This window comes from Eurosta solidaginis, chromosome 5 (genome assembly GCF_040869045.1).
Source record: "Eurosta solidaginis isolate ZX-2024a chromosome 5, ASM4086904v1, whole genome shotgun sequence".
NCBI lineage: Eukaryota > Metazoa > Arthropoda > Insecta > Diptera > Tephritidae > Eurosta > Eurosta solidaginis.
In genome coordinates this window covers 215,337,728-215,353,685 of record NC_090323.1, presented here as the reverse complement: position 1 = coordinate 215,353,685, position 15,958 = coordinate 215,337,728, and the positions used below count along the sequence as shown (strand labels likewise).

At 36.1% G+C, this 15,958-nt stretch overlaps 1 protein-coding gene across 1 annotated transcript in view; it reads right to left on the bottom strand.

Moving 5' to 3' along the window:
• The window catches only part of GluRIB (Glutamate receptor IB), a 143,566-nt gene that overhangs the window by 41,648 nt on the left and 85,960 nt on the right, over nucleotides 1-15,958 (bottom strand).

Sequence of the window (15,958 nt, the reverse complement as noted above, 5' to 3'; positions counted from 1 at the left end):
AAAATATGATTGAGCTTACTGAATCTTCTTGTAGCTGCATTATGTCTATGTGTGTATGTGAGTATGCATTTGCTTGATAAAATTCTGTGCTAACAAAGCATTATAAGACTCTATGTGCATATACATACACCCACACACCTTTTGTTCGACATTTCAATCCTCCTATAATCAGAGATTTCATTTAGCTGTTACTTATAAGAATTATTTCGGTTTATCACGGATAACAACCGATATCCAATTACAAAAAAGGGATTTTTCAGTGGGATACGACTATTCTTGAAATTTTTCGGTCGTTCCAGTGAAAAATTTATATTATCAAACATTTTTCTTTTTCCTTAAGTTTCTTTTCAAACTGTTTTTATTACGCTACCGAAGTAGGGTTCGATAATGGAAAGTCTCTCGTATGCCCTAAACTAACTTAATGCACACTTATTTTGTATTAATTGGCGCTTAACCGTCTAAACGGTTATGTCCGTCAAACAAGGCGCGCCAGTCGCTCTTTCACCCCGCCAACCGGCGCCAGTTTGTCACACCAATGGAGTTTAAATCGTTTTCCACCGGGCCTTCCAACGGATTGGGGGCCGCCCTCTACCTCTGCTTCCATAGGCGGGTTCCGATAGAAACACTTTCTTGGCCGGAGCATCGTCTTTCATTCGCATAAAATGGCATAGCCAACGCAGCCCCTGAGTTTTAATTCGCTGAACCAAGTTGATGTCTGCTCGTACAGATCATCGTTAAATCTTCTTCGATACTCGCCATCGCCAACGCGTAGAGGCCCATAAATATTTCGAAGAACTTTTCTTTCGAACACTCCCAAAGCCGCTTCATCTGCTGTTGTCGTGGTCCATGCTTCTGCCCCATATAGCAGGACGGGTACGATAAGTGACTTGTAGAGTATGATTTTCGTACGCCGAGAGTGGACTTTACTTTTCAATTGCCTACCTAGTCCAAAGTAGCATTTATTGGCAAGATTGATTCTTCGCTGGATTTCAGTGCTGATGTTGTTGCTAGTATTGATGCTGGTTCCCAAATAAACGAAGTCTTTTACTATTTCGAAATTATGGCTGCCAACAATAGCGTGGTTGCCAAGGCGTATATACGCTGACTCTTTGCTCGATGACAGCAGGTACTTCGTTTTGTCCTCATTCACCATCAAACCCACATTTACCGCTTCTTTTTCCAGTTTGGAGTAAGCAGAACTAACAGCGCGGGTGTTAAGGCCGATGATATCAATGTCATCATCATATGCCAGTAATTACACGCTTTTATAGAATATTGTTCCAGTGCGGTTAAGTTCTGAAGCTATTATAATTTTCTCCAGCAGAAAATTAAAGAAATCATACGATAGGGGGTCACCCTGTCTGAAACCTCGTTTACGTTCGAACGGCTCGGAGAGGTCCTTCCCAATTCTGACTGAGCTGATGGTGTTGTTCAACGTCAGTAGTTTTAATTAAAAAGTTTAAATATCAGAGGGCTTTTGCGGAACCAGGCTAAGAGTCTCAATGATAAAATAAAAGAGAAGGGAGATCAGAATATACGAGGGTGATATCTGGAACAGATAATTGTACTGAAGATGGCACATCGTTGAAATTGGTTTGTGGTGTTTTAAAAACAGCCATAACAGCAGCAGCAGCACTCAAAACATTCTGATACTGTACAGTGATTTGTTTTCGCTTAGCTGCGCTTTGACTGTGCATTTAGAAACAGTTTGAAATTTACAATATGATGGATATGTTCGGAAATGGGGACCACTGTGTACATAACAATTTGATATCTTATCGCTCAACTCCCTGAGAGGACATCTTATCCAAAAATGTGGACACGTTTTTCTTGCGCATAGATTAGTACTAGGTTGAAAGGTCAAGCACAATATATTTAATAGAAGTTGCAGTACATCGATGCCTTATAATAAAAATAAGAACGTTAGCGAAATATAGACTTTCAAATAAATCAAAGTGAACTAAGCAACTGATTTTGCCATGTCCATCCGCCCGATCGTCCGTTGGTCTCTGAACACGACAACTTGAGTAAATATTCAGTTATCTTAATTTAAGTATTCTTAAATTTTTAAAAAGGGGCTTGGCACCGCCCATGTCTGATTAAATCACTTTTAAAAATATTATTGGTCATCAATTAAAACGGCTTAAGTTGCCATCACAAAGGTTTTGTAAATTGATTAACTTTGTCATAAGAAATGAGTGTGGAATAATTGAAGGAATAAATAGGGGGCCACGCCCACTTTCATATAAAGGATTTTAAAATAGATCTTCTGCTTTGTTAGAAGGAATATTTTTGCGAAAAACGTGAACAAGAAAATTAATAAATACAAATTTTTTCGGAAATGAACGTGTTAGTTACCAAGGATTTTCTCACGTTTTGGGAGCCATACATTGAATACCAATTGACGTATCTACCTACACGACCTATCTACGTACTTCAGTACACATATTTTGCTTATAAGCTAGTATATAAAAGGTGCTTAGAAGGATCATTTTCGAATATAATATTGTATTTACAACAAGAAAATTTTGAGCAGCGCTTCTTTTACGTTTTGAAAGTGATAACTGGAAGAAGAATTTACATATCGATATATTTATTCCTTACATACATACATAATAATCTATCTAATAAAAATGGACCAAGTCGCTTAATAAACATACAAAGTTTTTTTTTGTACTTTGTGTCAAAACTCTGAAGCACTGTATGATGTAAGGTCTCAGCTGATTATTTAATCTTCTTTTTCACCCGAACTAAAACACACTGTAGGATTATCAACTTAGTAAAATATACTTAACTTTTGTAAATTATTTTTATGTTATATTACTTTTAATCTTATTTCAAAATGAAAATTTTCTAATCAGTTATCTTTAAAATTTAAAAAAAGTGAATATAGTAAATAATAAATAGAATAAATTGATTTAAGTATATAGTTCAACACTATATATTTATGGCGATCCTTCCATCGAACCAAAGGAATTGTATAAAAACTATTCTTCGTGTTATTTATTAACAAATTTTGCTTAAAACCCATCCATCCGTGACGACAACATACGAGAAATTCATTCAACAAAATGAAGATCGGGATGGTGTGCGCCTGAACTTGAATGTGTGGCTATCGAGTCGAGTCGATACGGAGCTCTTGGTTGTGCCGCAAACGTGTCTTTGCCTGTCAATTAAGGAACAGCAGGATCTACCGCCTATGCAATATTCGTTGATGTAACACGTCTGTATAGAAGAAACTGGGACATTTCTGGACTAAGAAAACAATGTAGATAATTTGATATCGAAGAAAATTATAAGATATATGTATATGACTCGCTTGCGTTCAAATCAATTAATCAACTTTTTTGGTATACTTATTTGTTTCACGTGTGCTTATTGTGCTTTATTGCTCACAACTACTGAAATTGCTAAAGAAGATCTTATCCTTTACTTCGTATTAATTATATTAGCTGTTACAATTTTATCTCCTAATGTATGGACAACGACATTGTCACGTTAAATTTGGATTTTAAATTCAATATCAATATCAATTTATAATTTTAACTCCAACATCTACCTGCCCTCAACATTTGTTCGTTGTTTAAATCTTTCGTTGAACCAATTTATAAACAAAATATTCAATATATATTTAATACAAATTATTGATAAAATTATTAAACATATACAAAAATGTAATTAATTTTTCTAAATTATAGTTTCGTTAAGTACATTTGAATTATGTACACTGCTTCCCCAGTTCATTTTCAAAAATATTTATACACAATCATTATCATTTTACAACAACTTCATACAAACTCCACAAAACAAATAGATTCATATTTAAATTATAACCTCATTTTCAATTCGAAAATAACAAAAAGCACTACAAAACAAAACAATAACTTTGATTTTTAAAATAAAATCAAAAAATTTTTTACAATTTTAAAAAATCTAAAGATTTCTTAAAATAATTTTTATCGACATATTTTGTAAATATCAGTTATGTCATATTGAAATTAAAATCATATAAAAACTCAATATGAAACACATTAACATGACACGAATCATTGAAAATTTCATATCACCCTCAAACGAATTAAAGAAACAACTTTTCATTTCTTATCAACAACTTGGACATACATTATGCAGAGTACAATATTATATTGAACATATATTCTGCATAATACTAGTTTTTAATTTTTGAGTAATTGTGCGCACAAAGCTGCCATCTACTATCACTCAACCTCATTCTAGATTCTTCAAATACGTCATTATAATTGACAATATTTAACAAACAGCTTTTAAATATTTTTAACCTCAACAACATAGCAATAGCATAACCAAATATTAATATACATAAAATATTATAACAATCAGTAAACAATAACAACACCTAAAAATAAGCTATCAAGTACATCGAATAATCAAAAGATTGAATAACTACATCAATACCAACATAAATTTTAACGCAATTAACATAAAAATACATTTCTCAAAATTCTGACATATAAAAAAATACCATATATCTACAACACAAAATTCAAACATTTTTCAAACTACAACACAAAATTCTTACAGTAATCAATATACACTGTAAATTAACATTAAAAAAAATAGAATAAATTTTTCGTTTCACTGGAGGGGGAGTATATATAGGATTATCAACTTTGTAAAATATACTTAAGTTTTGTAAATTATTTTTATGTTATATTACTTTTAATCTTATTTCAAAATGAAAATTTTCTAATCAGTTATCTTTAAAATTTTCAAAAAGTGAATATAATAAATAATAAATAGAATAAATTGATTTAAGTATATAATTCAACACTATATACACACAAGCTAAGATTTTGCCATGGAATTTTTTTGGCAATAAAAAGAAAAATTAAAAAATTGGTGTTGTTATATCAGCCTACTGACATGTAAGACGGCGGGTTCGAATCGAGCTCAAGGCCTAACAATAATTATTTTATCTTATTATTGTAATGATACATTTTTTTCTTAAATGAAGAAATTCTTTAAATTAGAATAGAGGAAAGAGAAAATTTAGACAATTGCCAAAGCTCGTTGAATAGATCCATTTCGGGAATTGCCAAATTCCTTCATCGGAAACGTTTAGCCGCCGCTGCTATAACCATTCAGCCATCACAGCGATTGTTTGTTTGTCTTCATTATTTCTACTTATATTAAATAAAAACGAGCCGGACCCATGCGCATCTTGCGCAACAAATATAAAAGTCTCATATCAAATATCAACAGAAATCAGCTGTTCTATCAATGAAATAGCTATAAACTTACATGCGCTTGCGCTGCCATCTGGCGAATGTTAGCAACTGCCGGTAATGTTGTGTTAGTTCTAATGAAATATTCACAATAGTGCCATAGTACAAATATATTCCTTTGTGTGCTCACAATCGTTAATTTTTAACAAATTATTTTTATAAAATATAGCTAAACAAAAGAACTATGACTAATAGTGCCAAAAGCTCGCTAATAGCACGAATCCCCACCTTTACAAACAAAACTTTATTTATAGAATTGAATACCAAATAAGAGCGACAAAGGGACCTGTAGATAAAAACAGGAATTATAAATAATATACAAGATATTGAAGTAGTTAAAAATCTTAGCGGTTTGTTCTCAAATCCAATTGGATGTGAAAAAACGAAAAATCAGTCCAGTATAGATCAGAGAAATTTAATTTAATTAAACAAACTTTTTTTGCCTATACTTCTATAAAATTTATTTCAGCTATACCACGCCACTGCACATTTGTATGTGTTTCGGTATGAATACGCCATTGTATTGGTGGTGGTTTACGACGATTAAATTGGGCACCTATGAATGCTTTATATCGTACTTTGAATGCCAAACAAAGTTATGCACTTCATCGTAGCCACATACCAAAGCCGGCTATGCCATGTTATTTGTTGTACGTATATTGTAAAAGGTATGTGGTATGGCATTTTTGGCATCTTCTATTAAACTTAAAATTTTTAGTAGTATTTTCGTCTTACATATTTTATATATGCATGTGCACTCAAAGCGAACATTTGTAGCATAAAAACCCAGTATGGCTTAGTTTGCTATGGATTTTGGGTGCTTTGAACTCAATCAACTTCAGTTCTTCATATATAGTGCTTTGGTGCTGTTTAAAAGCATTTCTTTCCGATTTGAGCATTACTTAACAGATGAATGCAAATTTTATGTACAGTAAGAAGGAAGTGGAATGTAACTGTAAACTGTGAATCTAGTACTGAATATCACAGTGCATTCCACAGGGTGACAAATGCTAGTGCTTGAAAAAATATATTTATATATCAGCACCGCGAGATATGAGCATTGGGGCATTTTTATTTTATAAAAATAAAAATAAATGTTAGGCGCGATAACCTCCGAAGAGATTTTAGGCAGAGTTTTTCTTCCAATTTGCGTCGTGCTCCTTTTAATTACTCCTAAGGATTGGCGGAACGGGATCTATGTGTTTCATGCCGACAATGAACGGCATCTACAACACAGATGAGTTTTCACTGAGAGCTTTTCATGGCAGAAATACACTCGGAGTGCTTGTCAACCACTGCCGAGAGACGACCTCGCTTAGAAAAATTTTCTTCTAATTGAAAAACCTAGTTTCTTAAATTTTGATGTTGCCTCGCCCGGGGCGTGAACCCCGGATCTTTGGTGTGGTAGGCGGAGCATGCTACCATCACACTACGGCGGCCGCCTGTGACTGGTTTTAAATACACTTATCTTCATTTCTATGCTCGTATGTTACCTGCTCGCTTAATTGGCGCTTAACCATTTAAATGGTCATGAGCTTCCAACTGGTCGCGCCAGTCACTTCTTCGCTAAGCTAAATGGCACCAATTGGTAACACCAAGGTAAAATGTGTCCACGTGGTCCTTTCAGCAGAGTGGGGTTGACTTATAATTTTTCTCCCATAGGAGGGTTTTGATAAAAATATTTTCTTAGCCGGAGCATTATCTTTCATTCGTATAACATGGGCTAGCCAGCGCTAGACTATGTTGCTATCTGCGTAAATCTCGTACAGCTCATAGGGAAGTCTTCTCTGGTAATTTCCGTCGCCAATGCGTAGGGGTCCGTAAATCATTCCAATAACTTTTCTCTCAAACATTCCCAGTGCCGCTTCATCTGATGTGGTCGTGGTTCACGTTTCTGCACCATAAAGTAGGATGTATACGAAAAGTGACTTGAAGAGCATGATTTTGACTATCTATTCCAAAGTAGCATTTATTGACAAGAGAGTAATCCTTCGAAATTATGGCTGAAAATAGTGGCTTGGACGCCAAAATGCAAATGCCCTGACTCCTTCCCTAGTGACAGCAGTTATTAAGGTTTGTCCTCTTTCTCCACCCAACCCATCCTTTATCTTTCTTTTTCAAGTTTGATGTAAGCAGAACTTGCGGCGCGGGAATTCAAGCCGATGATACCAATGTTACCAATATAAGCTAGTAATAGCCCGCTTTTATAGAATATTTTTTCAGAGCGGTTAAGTTATGCAGCTTTTGCTATTTTGTCCAGCATCAAATAGGGAGGAATCATCCTTTCCAAAACCTCGTTTAGTTTCGAAGAGGTCCTTGCCAATTCTGACTGAGCTGATGGAGTTGCTCAATCTTATTTTGCACAGCCGTATAAGTTTTGTGGGGAAACCAAATTCAAACATAGCGTATAATTTTCTGATTGACATTGCAGTCATTCTAAATGCTGGTTCCCAGATAGACGAAGCACTTAAGAGCTGCGAGTTTATATTTTACTACAGAGACCTGCCCACCAATCGAGGAATGGGCCGCTCCTTTTTCTAAGGGAACAGCAACTATTTCCTATTTGCAGTAAGGCCTCAACTTTCTTGCCTCTTTATCCAACTCATGGAAGAGCTGACAGCGCATTTGTTATAATCAACTATTTCCTATATTTTGAATAGTTAAAAATTTTGTGTCATTGACGGTAAAATTTTAGCAGCATATTTTTCAAGAGGAAGTGCTAGCCGGAATTTCACTAGAACTATATTTTCTAAGCGTTAAAGTATCTATATTCTAAACCTTTGATGGGTGAAACTTTTCAAGCTCTTGCTGTGACTTATCAAGCTGTGGAACTAAAGTACCGTTTGTCTATTGCACGTGAGTTGTAAAGTCGAAACGCCGTTATAAGCAGAGGTATATACATAGCAACATACATATCAGAGAAATACATTATGCTTCTAACATTTTTGAGAAGCTTTTAAGTTTGTGACTTGCTTACTTGAAAAGCGAAAAAAAAGTTTGCATTGTTATGTGCTTCGTTCAGGGTGCGTAGTCATTTCGTTGTCAAATCGGGATGATTTCCGGAACATTGTGGGATCCTTCGGGAGATGCTACAGTTTAATTTTAAGATATTTTGGGGATCGTTTTGGGTATTTCCCTTGGGTATCTGGCTGTCTTTTTGGATTAACCTCCAGGGCTATTTAGGGTAAGTAATTTCGCGATAACATTTTGGACTATTTCGAGTTTTTCCAGGGTTCATAAAGGCTTATTTTGGGATCATTCCGAAAATATTGACTATTTCGGAGATCTCAAGGAGTCATTTGGAGGTTGTCCAATGATACCTTCGTGATCAATTCGGGCGTCATTTTGGATAATTTCGGAATTAATTTGGTTTCAGTATAGCTTAGAGACTTTTACAGGCCATTTTGCGGTAACCAGGTGGGTTTTAGAAGAGATTTCACAATCTACTCTGTGCCACCGGGACCACTTGGGACTTCCGGACGTCGCTTCATACGTATTTTGAGTCCACACAGAATAAAGTCGGCAGACACTGCCATAAACTAACGCTGTAGCACTAAGCAAAAAAAAAAAAAAAAAACAAGTAAGGAAGGCTAAGTTCGGGTGTAACCGAACATTACATACTCAGTTGAGAGCTGTGGAGACAAAGTAAGAGAAATCACCATGTTGTAAAAGGAACCTAGGGTAACCCTGGAATGTGTTTGTACTAAATGGGTATCAAATGAAAGTTATTAAAGAGTATTTTAAGAGGAAGTGGGCCATAGATCTATAGATGGACGCCATTTAGGGATATCGCCATAAAGGTGGACCAGGCGTGACTCTAAAATTTATTTTGTATGACCCATGTCAAATAAAAGGTATTAATGAGTATTTTAAAAGAGCGTGGGCCTAAGTTCTATAGATGTAGGCCTTTTCGAGATATCGCCATAAAGATGGACCAGGGGTGATTCTAGAATTTGTTTGTACGATATGAGTATCAAATGAAATGTGTTAATGAGTATTTTAAAAGGGAGTGGGCCTTAGTTCTATAGGTGGATGCCTTTTCGAGATATCGCCATAAACGTGGACCAGGGGTGACTCTAGAATATGTTTATACTATATGGGTATCAAATGAAAGGTGTTAATGAGTATTTTAAAAGGGAGTGGGCCTTAGTTCTATAGGTGGATGCCTTTTCGAGATATCGCCATAAAGATGGACCAGGGGTGACTCTAGAATTTGTTTGTACGATATGAGTATCAAATGAAATGTGTTAATGAGTATTTTAAAAGGGAGTGGGCCTTAGTTCTATAGGTGGATGCCTTTTCGAGATATCGCCATAAAGGTGGACCAGGGGTGACTCTAGAATTTGTTTATACGATATGGGTATCAAATGAAAGGTGTTAATGAGTATTTTAAAAGGGAGTGGGCCTTAGTTCTATAGGTGGATGCCTTTTCGAGATATCGCCATAAAGGTGGACCAGGGATGACTCTAGAATTTTTTTGTACGATATGGGCATCAAATGAAAGGTGCTAATGAGTATTTTAAAAAGGCGTGGGCCTTAGTTCTATAGGTGGACGTCTTTTCGAGATGTCGACATGAAGGTGGACCATGGGTGACTCTGGAATTTGTTTGTCCGATATGGGTATCAAATGAAAGGTGTTAATGAGTATTTTTAAAAGGAGTGGGCCTTAGTTCTATATGTGGACGCCTCTTCGAGATATCGCCATAAAGGTGGACCAGGGGTGACTCTAGAATTTGTTTATACGATATGGGTATCAAATGAAAGGTGTTAATGAGTATTTTAAAAGGGAGTGGACCTTAGTTTTATAGGTGGATGCCTTTTCGAGATATCGCCATAAAGGTGGACCAGGGATGACTCTAGAATTTTTTTGTACGATATGGGCATCAAATGAAAGGTGTTAATGAGTATTTTAAAAAGGCGTGGGCCTTAGTTCTATAGGTGGACGCCTTTTCGAGATATCGACATGAAGGTGGACCAAGGGTGACTCTAGAATTTGTTTGTCCGATATGGGTATCAAATGAAAGGTGTTAATGAGTATCTCAAAAACGAGTGGGCCTTAGTTCTATATGTGGAAGCCTTTTCGAGATATCGCCATAAACGTGGACCAGGGGTGACTCTAGAATGTGCTTTTACGATATGAGTATCAAATTAAAGCTATTAATGAGGGTTTTAAAAGGGAGTGACCCTTAGTTGTATATATGAAGGCGTTTTCGAGATATCTACCAAAATGTGGACTAGGGTGATCCAGAACATCATCTGTTGGGTACCGCTAATTTATTTATATATGTAACACCACGTACAGTATTCCTTCCAAGATTCCAAGGGCTTTTGATTTCGCCCTGCAAAACTTTTTTATTTTCTTCTACCTAATATGGTAGGTGTCACACCCATTTTACCAAGTTTTTTCTAAAGTTATATTTTGCGTCAATAGAGCAATACAATTACCATGTTTCATTCCTTTTTTCGTATATGGTATATAATTATGGCATTTTTTTCATTTTTCGTAATTTTCGATATCGAAATAGTGGACGTGGTCATAGTCGGATTTCGGTCATTTTTTACACCAATACAAAGTGAGTTCAGATAAGTACGTGAACTGAGTTTAGTAAAGATATATCGATTTTTGCTCAAGTTATCGTGTTAATGGCCGAGCGGAAGGACAGACAGTCGACTGTGTATAAAAACTGGGCGTGGCTTCAACCGATTTCGCCCTTTTTCACAGAAAAGAGTTATCGTCCTAGGAGCTAAGCCTGTACCAAATTTCACAAGGATTGGTTAATTTTTGTTCGACTTATGGCATTAAAAGCATCCTAGACATATTAAATGAAAAAGGGCGGAGCCACGCCCATTTTGAAATTTTCTTTAATTTTCGTATTTTGTTGCACCATATCATTACTGGAGTTGAATGGTGGCATAATTTACTTACATGCTGTAAAGATATTAACTTTTCTTTTAAAATTTGAATTTAAAAAAAAATTTTTTTAAAAAGTGGGCGTGGTCGTTCTCCGATTTTACTAATTTTTATTAAGCAGACATAAAGTGATAAGAGTAACGTTCCTGCCTAATTTCATCATGATATCTTCAACGACTGCCAAATTACAGCTTGCAAAACTTCTAAATTACCTTCATTTAAAAGTGGGCGGTGCCACGCCCATTGTCCAAAATTTTACTAGTTTTCTATTCTGCGTCATAAGCTCAACTCACCTACCAAGTTTCATCGCTTAGTGCGTATTTGCTAATGAATTATCGCACTTTTTCTATTTTTCGAAATTTTCGATATCGAAAAAGTGGGCGTGGTTATTGTCCGTTATCCTTCATTTTAAATAGCGATCTGAGATGAGTGCCCAGGAACCTACATACCAAATTTCATCAAGATACCTCAAAATTTACTCAAGTTATCGTGTTAACGGACGGACGGAGGGACGGACGGACGGACGGACATGGCTCAATCGAATTTTTTTTCGTACTGATGATTTTGATATATGGAAGTCTATATCTATCTCGATTCCTTTATACCTGTACAACCAACCGTTATGCCATCAAAGTTAATATACTCTGTGAGCTCTGCTCAACTGAGTATAAAAAACACATATCACAAATGCCCACAAATCTGCCGCTAAGAGACTTTTGGAAGTTGCAGCTCTGGACTGCCTCACGGTCAAAGTTTTTAAGCATCGGAAATCCCGTCCGACTTACTGCTTTGGATCGCTAAACATGTTCGATGGCTTCTTTAACCCCTTGGGCGGTAATGGTAATAGGCGACCTCTGATCTACAATGTTGTTTTTATTATAGCAGTCCTTGCCTAAAGCGCTATCGATACCAAATTTAGTATTCTTAGGAACTTTAGCGTTTCTTCCGCATTGTTCTTGTATTTTGAAACTCTCTTGAAAACCTGAATGAAATATGTCATGCAGTTCTCTGGAATATATATAGAGTTGTATGTGCTTATGCACACAACATATACGAAATGCATGTGGGCAAAAGCTTACAGAAATTAAATTAAGGCAGAGCTTTCGTCTGATTGATGTGCTACTATAGCATCACACCACCTACACCAACAAATCGAATTTGTTTTGAAAGTTAGGCAACTCATCGGTGTTTGCTTGGCATGAAGTAAGGATGCACCTACGGACATATTTACGTACATTCATATATAAATATGTGGATAAATTTTTTGTTTTTGGATGTATTCAATTTTTGTGTGAATATTTGCCGAACCATCCACAACACGCTATGTCGCTGTAATTTGTGACTTTGATGTGTAGCAAGATTAGAAGGCGTGAATTGAATGAACGCATCCTAATTGAAAGGATTTGTGATTTGTGGCCAGGATTGCTGTTAAATTGCCAATTGAATTGGGAGACACACGAATACATATACAAACAAGCACACACAAACACATATACACACAATTGGCAAGGACACATGGGACAAGTTTTCATGAGGCATTAAGCTAACGTTGTTTGGAAATAAATTTGACTGTCGATTTGTAAAAAAGAAATGCAAATATAAAGTATAGCAATGGTAAATACGTTTGAGTGCCAAGCTTAGGCACACAAAGTGAGTGGTGATTTGTTCAAAAGGCGTTTAAGGAAATTGGAAATTTAAATAAGAATTAAGTAGGCTGAAACAAGATGTCACAGGGTGAAAATTCTAAAGAATCTAATATCCTCATGGTTGTGGGAACTTCCTCTTACACTGATATGTTAAATTACAGACATAAGGAAATTAAGAAAAACTTAGCTCTAAAAACAAAGCGATAAAGATGTTCCAGTAGAGAACTGGGCACTGCCTTCCGGCATCTCATGTCTTTGAATTAGGCATAATCAGTGATAGCAGATGTAGGAAGTGCGGTTTGGAGGAGAAAATGATTCAGCACGTTTTGTTCTTTTCCCCTGCGTTTGTAATGCCAATAACCCATCTGTAAGGAGTAACACAGCTGTCAGATCTAGCCCAAGTGGCTAAGGCCCTTGAAAGCTTCTAGTATTTGCCAAGGGGACGGAGTTATTCTATAATACAGGTATTGGAGCGGCCTGTTAAACATAACTTTACCTTTACGTAGTGAAGAGAGCATCTATGCAAATTTATAAAACTTCGATAACAAATCGATAACTCCTTTATACTTTTTCGATAACATATTTATAACAAACGGATAAATCTTCTACACAAAACCGTTAACGTCTTGATAACAAGTTATCGCCATATTTCGTTTCGGATTCGGTTTGGGCTTTCCTTTCCTTTACTTTCCTTCCCATTCCTTTTCACTCCCCTCTTTTCCTTGCTTTGCTTTGCCTTGTCTGCTTTACAATACATCACCTTGCCTTGCTTTGCTTTGCCTTGCTGTCTAAGTTAGTTCATATCAGATTTACCACGTATATAGTTCTCACATTACGTTACACTGTATTGACTGGATTTACGTTTACATTCGTTACCGTGAGGAAAGACGTGTAACATAAAACACTTTTTTCATTATCATTATTTGCGACTATTATTACCAGATGCTAAGATGTAGAACAATAACCACTCTTGCTCAAGCTGAGGAGATGCTGAGTTCCCTCAAGCACAATGTTGGCCTAACCCGCAATATTGGGTGCGACCTCACATATCTCGAAAACCTTACTAACTGCTTTACAGTCTGAGGTCAATGTAATACTCACGGCCAGGGCCAATCTTGCCTAGAACAGATGGTCTTAAAGTAGCAAATTGTTTTTGTGTGTGGATTCAACGCACACGCCAAACATAGGCAAATTGTTTCAACGCCCAGCAACGGGAGTGTCAGCCAAGCTGATTAATTCAATACGATAGAGCCTACGAACACTCTCTGAGAAGTAAATCCGTCGGATACACATATCTGTTGCGTTTGCGAGCTAGGGGATGGGCTGCCTTTTCATATTCACTGCGAGTGCCTGGTGGCCGCCTTACTCTTAATCTCTTCGCGATATGTACTTAAAAGCTTGAAAGAGCACTTAGATACAATAAAACCTCTAAATACAGCAATGTGCTGAAATAGTAAAAACAATAGATCTAAATAAAGACGCTTTGCATCGAGGCTTTATAATAATAATAATAATGTACAGCCGATGTTAGTCCTTGCACAGAAGTAGTATGTATGAAGGATGGAGATGCAACAATAGCCCCATTTGCTTCTGGGCGTTTTTAGAGTCGACCAACTTTGAAATCGCTTCTTTGTTGTAACAACACCTTACTTTGTTAAGCTTTAATTTCTGTAAGATGAACTAGTTTTTGGTGCATGTGATAAGAAGTTTTACATGGTGTGCGAACTCTTTTATCCGAGATATAAGTAAAATGCAGACAAATATTTAGGCAATTTTCGATTAGTTATAGGATAACTGTAAACCTCTTAAGAATGATTCAGTGTGTACTATAGGAGTTTATAATTTACTTCAGATCGGAACACTTAAGGGCGAGAACTTTCTAAAATACCCCAATTAATTGACCACGCTCAAGCAAAGCAACAGCTCGGCCATTTACCTCGTATTAGAGTAATACTTTGACAAAATGATGCAAATGATCCACTCGACTTTTCCAAGGTCGCTGAAAGAGTTGCATTGATTACTGTACTACAAAAGCTTATATTAATCACGCCAAAAGTCACAAAATCCAATCAATTCCATAATGCAGTAATTTCCGAAACTCAATAATTAAAAGGAAATCCCCTGTTATGCAAGCTGTAATTTGGCAGTCGTTGAAGATATCATTATGAAATTTGGCAGGAACGTTACTCCTATTACTATATGTATGCTTAATAAAAATTTTAAAAATCGGAGAACGACCACGCCCACTTTAAAAAAAATTTTTTAAGTGTTTTGCGGGGCAGTGTGCATCCGGGGAAGTCGGGCGTGTGCGTTGCAAATAAAAGAGAATAAATACCGAATTAGTAAATCGTAACCACAAGTTTGTTTACAAAATATAATTTTATGGAAAATGTATAAAGGAATTAGCGACGAGCTACAATATGATTATGAAAGTGAAACACTCACAAACTTCCTGGTCGTCAGGAAAGTTAATTACTTCACAATATAAATAGCAATTCCGATTTAATATGGAGTAGTGCAGAACGAAATTAATGGAAATACAAAATGCACTTGACACATTCAAATTTATCAAAGTGATTACTTGCAATCTTACTGCAAGTGCAAGTAGTTAAGATATAAGAAATTAACACTTGGCAATTCAAAGCGTACAATTATAATTTTATTAATTCAAATGCGCACGGATTAGCGCAATTATGATGCGGAAAACTATATATGTCAATTAAATCGACAACTCACTGTGCATTTGGAAAATTCACATTTATGAAAATTAATAATTTGCAAATATTTATTACAATGAAAATCGCACTTAGTAAAAAATGGAAAATATGGGAAATGGGTGGTTTATATTACTCACCTGCGGCTAGCTGCTGGCTTGTGAACGTTCCAAAATAGAAAAGAACAATTTAAAACGAAAAAGGTCCGCACCACCTGCCGATAGCTAACTTTCGTCGAGTTTTTCCCCTTTGAAGTTAGCGCTCGGCAGGGGTGGGCCGTTACCGGTAAATAATAATATCGCCAAAAATGTGCATTAGGGTGGTAGCGAATATTTAGGCTGGTGGCCTAAACATGCCGGCCCCCTTGCGGCGAGCAACTCGAAAGAACAAAACAAAAAAAAAAAAAAACTGATGAGTACGCCA